The sequence below is a fragment of the Nanorana parkeri genome, unplaced genomic scaffold (assembly GCF_000935625.1).
Source record: "Nanorana parkeri isolate BGI_ZX_2015 unplaced genomic scaffold, ASM93562v1 scaffold23, whole genome shotgun sequence".
NCBI classification, from domain to species: Eukaryota; Metazoa; Chordata; class Amphibia; order Anura; family Dicroglossidae; genus Nanorana; species Nanorana parkeri.
Window position 1 is genome coordinate 3,313,657 of NW_017306291.1, and position 6,427 is coordinate 3,320,083.

At 43.0% G+C, this 6,427-nt stretch overlaps 1 protein-coding gene across 1 annotated transcript in view; it reads left to right on the forward strand.

The window, feature by feature from the left end:
• Positions 1-6,427, forward strand: part of RSU1 (Ras suppressor protein 1) — a 121,363-nt gene that overhangs the window by 44,090 nt on the left and 70,846 nt on the right. The window lies entirely within an intron of this gene.

The window sequence follows — 6,427 nt, forward strand, 5'->3', positions numbered from 1 at the left end:
CAAAGGTAAACAGAGTCCCGGCGGCTTGTTTACAGGGCCGTGCTGCCACCGATGTACTAGGTACGTCTGTGGTCGCGAAAGGGCCAAAGGTCCCTTTTGAAGAAGTACTTCACATGCAGAGTTAAGGGATCTGTGATGCATGTTATTTAAAGTTTTTTTTTTTTTTTTTTTTTAAGCCAGATCACGGCAATATACTGTAAGAATTTCCTGACCTGATCCCCTTCATTACCATTCTGTGACTGAGACTGGGGAGCTACCGGTACACCACACACTCCAAGCATTGCAGCTGCAGCTTTTTAGGTATACAGCTCAGCATGCAAGCACAAGGAGGGGGGAGCAGACAGATGGACCGATGAGGGCTGCTTGTTTATCGTAAAGTAATATGTGAGCCTGGCAAGTGTCCAGGTCTTTATTAAAGTGAACCAACGGCAGCCCTAACTTTTGCTTATACTCCGCTTTCCTGTGTGCCCCCACAGCCGTTCTGTTTGCCCATGGGAGGGAGGCCATTCAGTCCTGCGTCCCTGATCCATGAATAAGTACAGGTGAGGCGCTGGATTCATATATTCAGAAGATCGGACAATGGCTCCATTGAGGCGGCTCTCAACAAAAACAGTATGTGCCACATACAAGGGAACCCATGGCTTAAGATACACATGTATACGGTCCAGTGAGAGTGTTAAGACAGAATGAGAGTCCAAAAACGTTTAATATTTCAATGGGTTCATGAAGGACTGTAAAGAACAGCCGACGCGTTTCAAGGGTTTAAAGACCTCCCTCAAAGCAATTTTTGGGGAAATTAAGAAGCATGCCAGTATTGAAGTACAAACATGGAGCTTGGTAATGGTACACAAAGTACAATAAATGAATAGACAGGGAGGAGGAGTTGAAGGGGTTAATGTACAGGTCACATACAGTGGGATGATGGAGATAAAGGGGTCAGTCTACAGATGTACAGGATAAGGGAGGTGATGATGTTTCACTGGTCATCCGACTAGCGTTCTCAATTCTGAATTGAGAAAGCTAGTCTGATGACCAGCGAAACGTCTTCAAGAAAAACAGAGCAAGTCCAGTTGCCTTGTTTTATTTCTTACAGATATACCCTGACCTGGATGAATGAGAACCTTCACAGACCCAAACGTTCATGATTTTGAATTTGTTTTAAAAAAATGTAAAATTGTTTTTATATCTTTTTTTCTTTTTTGTTTCCACTTTTATATACAAATCTGTGTTATATGGAGCACCACCTGCAACTGGACATTTAAAATGAAATATTCATGTTCAGCATATTATTTTAAACTTAGTAACTTAGTAAATAAGTAAACATATATATACGGATACACACACACACACACACACACACTGTATGCATATAATACTGTGCCCCTGTTTGTGTGGTTGCTACAATGGTTAATATTTTCTCCTGAAGGCTATAAAACGGCAAACACTATTGTGTGCGGCGGTGAAATATTTTATGCAACGTAATTTACTACGCTTGACATCTGTTTAAAAAAAAAAAATCAAAAATCAAATGGTAAGTCGACATTGGTGTAATGTAATTATTAATTGGGCATTAACATCCAAGGGGTGTATTCTATATATATATATATATATAACCTTTGTGAACGTTAATACCAGTTTAATTGATGTAATACAGAAAGATAATTGACGTTGTAGATGGTGCGGATGGTCTGTCTCGTCCAGAATACTGATTAAAATTGAGAAGCTGTATTGATCAGCGGAGTTAATTAGCTCAGGCTATGATAATGAAAGCAGGTATCTGTCATGATTAATGGGAATGTCGTGTTACTGAGGTGATGGGAGAATGACAGTGTTGCAAAGTGTGAAGTGCTTTTTTATTTATCTATCAGTTTGGCTGAATCGGTTTTCATGTTTTTATCTGTTAGTCTTTTTTTTTCACTAGTACTGAGATTTGTACCAGGACTGAATTTCACCCAGTTTGAAGTCCTGATATATTTCATGTATTGCATTCATTTATTTAGCACGCTGAGCCATTTGTTATGACGTCTCCAGCCAATCAGTGTAATAAACTGCTGACAAACACATAATGTAACTGTTTTAGGGCCCCTAGAGACATGCTTTTGCTGCTTTAGAACAGCTTTTCCCCATCCTCGTCTATGGGAATGCAAAAGCGGCTCTAGCAGGTCAAATACAGGCCGGGGCGTCCCAAGGCCGGGTGACGCACCCCGCCGTGTCATCATCGTGCGTGTGCGGGCACCTGATTGACGCCTGCCGGCGGCCATCTTGGTGATGGGCACATCATAACTTTTTTTGTAATAGAGCCCAGCCTTGCCCGTTCTTACCTTATTGGTCATTTGTGATGGTTGGCCGTATTTATTAACGGGAGGCTTTGTAGGCAGAAGAGGTGAACTAAGTGTGACTTTTACAGGAAAATATGAAATTTGTGAACAAATCCAGCTTTATCCTGTATAGTTGACCTCTGCTTATGTGTTTTTTATCATATGCTCAGTTTACATTGCCCAGGATGGCTTTAGAATTGGGGGTTAGGTTGTGGTTAAAGGTAAGAAACTCATTTTAAGGGTTGTTTTTTTTTGTGTGTCTTTTTGTTGTTGTTGTTGTTGTTGTTGTTGTTGTTGTTGTTGTGATAAATGAGAATTTAAATTTATAACAAACATGCCAAAATATCACAGTGACAGTTGTATATGGACATTGAAAATCTACTCACGTATAAGTTGTTTGGTGCTGTAAATTCCTGTAATGAAAAATTTAGCACTGCTATTGTTCTAAAAACAACCGTGCCAGAAGCGAAAAAACATTGTGGGGTGAATTGGGCCGGCTGGCAGCGGAACAGTGTTAATTATTCGTTCATGTCTACAGATATTTGGTGACATATAAAAAAGCAGAATGCATTTACTGATTTTAAGAAGTTGTTTTAACGGTGCCAGTTACTAATATGTTTACCTTTTTAATGAAGTTGTCCTTTGAGTTGACCCCCCCTAGTAAAACACCTACCACCCCCCCCTTTTTCCCCCCATGCTTCAATGATCTTCACTGTGTGATCCTTGCCACTGCCAGCACTGCCGGCTCTTACATTTCTGTGGCTGAGCTGTACTCCGCTGGTCTGCTGGAGGCTGCACGTGTATGTGCAGCTTCTCCCCAAAAGATCAGAGCCATCTTTGTTCAGGCATCTATTTGGTGTGTACAGCAAACAAATTGAGAAAAATGGCCACATTCTAAGTGTAAACACTCCAAGACTCCACCCACTCTGATGCAGCCGGCAAGACTCTGAGGGCCGGTTCACACCATAAAGAGTGTGTTCCAGAGCGTTCGGCCTCTGGAGCGCACTGAACAGCAACCCGTCTGGCTCCCTGCGTTCAGAGTCGTGAGGGGGCATGGCGGTGCATTGAAGTCAATGGTAATGCAGCCACGCCCCCCACCCGCAGTGCGATTGCCAGCACTCGAACGCGTGGCACATTAGAACCTGTGTCCTGGTCCAGTGCGATCTGCAAAAATGCTGCATGCCAAACTTTTGCAGATCACACTGCCCTGGAACACAGCCACTAATGTGTCACACATTCGGGTGCCGGCGGTCGCACCACGGGCGGGGGGCGTGGCTGTGGTGCCATTGACTTCAACGCACCACCATGCCCCCTTCCCACCCCTGAACGCAGGGAGCCAGCCGCGGTGCGTTTCAGAGGCCGAACGCTTTGGAATGCACTCTTTATGTTGTGAACCGGCCCTGAGAACTGTTCTACGCAGGTCTGGTCACTGTGCAGTACTTAGCTGTGTTCACAAATGATCAGACCCAGCTGTAGCCTCTCACTTGTCATTTGCTATACAGTTACAATGTTGCAACCTAATCATTGGGGAAGAGGAGACTGAGGAAATGCTTCTTCCTGCCTGCTGCAGGAATGAGAGATGATATAATCGTGTCAGCTCAGTTCTGTTACAGAGTGCTGATTACTGAGTGCACTAGATCCAACTCTGGTGCCCTTTGGGGCACCTATGTAGACACCTGATCCAACTTCTGTAACAGGAAAGAGGTAAGCCTATGAAAATGAAGGCTGTTACTACAACGTCTGCTTAAATCCTTATCTATTTTTTGTTACTTTAGCTGTAAATGAACAGAACTGATATTGTTTGAGGCCCGTGGAAGGTTATATCCTGAAAAGTGACGCTTATAAATCATGATTCCTGGCAAGCCCATCGGCTGTCTGATATATAAATCATCACAGAATCACTAAAGCTGTCTCTTTTTGTATTCTTACCATTTAACCATTAGAAGGGCGTGTGACAACGGAGGCCGTAAACTCGCGTCAAGTGGCAGATACAATTAGTAAGATCAATCTTCTGTATTTCCCAGTAGTCAGCAGCTGTGTCACTCTTATAGTATTACAATAACTTCTTTTATACTTCAGCAGTGCATCGCGGTTGTCAGTGCTTCAATAAGGTATAGGTAGTCAGGTGAGGTGATTTGGTGACGATCGTTGAGTTTGTGAGTGGAAGAAGGATCCCCCAAAACATTGTTCTGGTGGGAACAAGTGACGAGGCCGACTGCACGCATTGCAATGTAATTGTGCAATCACACTTAGGTCTATGGTGTGTAAGGACATGTTTCATTGGAAACAAATGTAAAATATTTTGAAACATCAAATCGCAAAGCTTCGTTAAACCTTCATCATTCGGAGGGGAAGGTAGAAAAAGTGTGAACACGAACTCCAGGATCCACGCTTCTCCGTCCTTCCTGGAAACCCTTCAACATGTGTTCTATGCTGGGCTTTCTTTTTTGTATATTTTTTCTTGAGCCGGGTGAAGAGCAATCACCAAGTCTGATGGTTCTTCTCCCTTTGCGGTGTAGTGAGGGCTGGGAGACCGATGTGGAATCCATATCGGATGACACTTGGGAAGATGTTCTTCAAGGGGTTGATCAAGTTTCTTTGTCACCCACTCATAGATTGACGCAACTGTTTATAATTCATAGAATATTTCATACACCTGAATTTCTGTTCCGTATTGGATATAGGGCTGAATCTAATTGCCCAAAGTGCAACTCTCACCGTGGTTCTTTAATTAATTTACTCTGGAGATGCCCTAAGCTAGCACGGTACTGGGATGAGGTTTTAGATGTCCTTAATTCGGTGTTTGAATCCTCATTAATTAACTCTCCCCTCGTCTGTATCTTTGGCGTTATCGATGCACCGGATTTAACCTCCCACACGACTGTGGCCCGTTAAACGAGCCCTATTCACAGCATCTAGGCTGGTAGTTCGTAGGTGGGTTTCCTCCTCTCCCCCCACGCTGGATTTATGGCTTGAAGAACTTGATAAGATGGTTGAATATGAACGTGCCACTTTTAAACAGAGAGGTAATATGACCAAATTCACATCCATGTGGTCTAACTGGTTGTCTTATAGTGGGAATGTTGCACCTGTGTGAGCAGTCAGTGTCTGCTAACGCTTCCAGGGGTCTGTTTTGCGTATTTGTATTGCTCTGGCCCCATCGGAAGATGTGGGTTGAGCATAGTACAGTGCATACATAACACTTCTGTATTGTCTGAAATGTGGCGATTATTTTATACGATTTTGCCGTTTTCTGTTGTATTTTGTTCACCTTTTTCTTTTATCTGAATCTTGATAAAATCAATAAAAACTATCTAATAAAAAAAAAGAAGAGCAATCACTATGATGCCCCGCACTGCTTTCTGCTTCATTGAGGATCACCCACCAGCTGGAGAAGATCTGAAGAGGGCTTAGTCATGATTAAAACAGAAGATTAACTATACATAGGTCCTTATTTTATTTATTATAATGTATGCATTTGTCTTTTATAACCCATAAGCTGTGTTTTATTCACAGAATGGACAGGTTTTTTGTGTTTTAAAAATGTGTTTGAGTTACAGTATGTGGTCAGTTTTACATTCAGACAGTGCTTAAAGTCCATCTCGCAAACAAAAAAGTACCCTTGAAGTGGGCTTACCCTCGCACTGCAAGGATAAAAGTATTTGTTTTATCTAGGAACTGGAGTAAAGCAGATTTACTCACCCAATTCCCACTCCTGCTGCCTCCCCCAGGGGTGCCCGACTGGTCCGTGCAGCAACTTCACTTTGGTGGTCTAATGACCGCTGATGTCATCACGTCTAATGCTGGTTCCAGAGATGTAAGGTCTCAAAGGGACACTCCACCAGCTGGAGAGGAGGGGGATAAGAGGAAAGCACTGATTGCTGGGCTAGCAGGGATCAGGTAAGTAAATCAGCTTTACTCCAGCCCCTAGACAAAAGCAAGCACAGCACTTAACCTTTGCTTTGGTGTGTGCAAGGAGGGTAGGCCCACTGCAATGGTACTGTTTTGTGTTTTGTTTACCCAGAGATGGACTTTGATGCAGTTTTGCAGTTTTGTCAGCCAGCTATCGTATCTGACGTAAAGCTCTAAGGAATTGTTCATATTTTGTC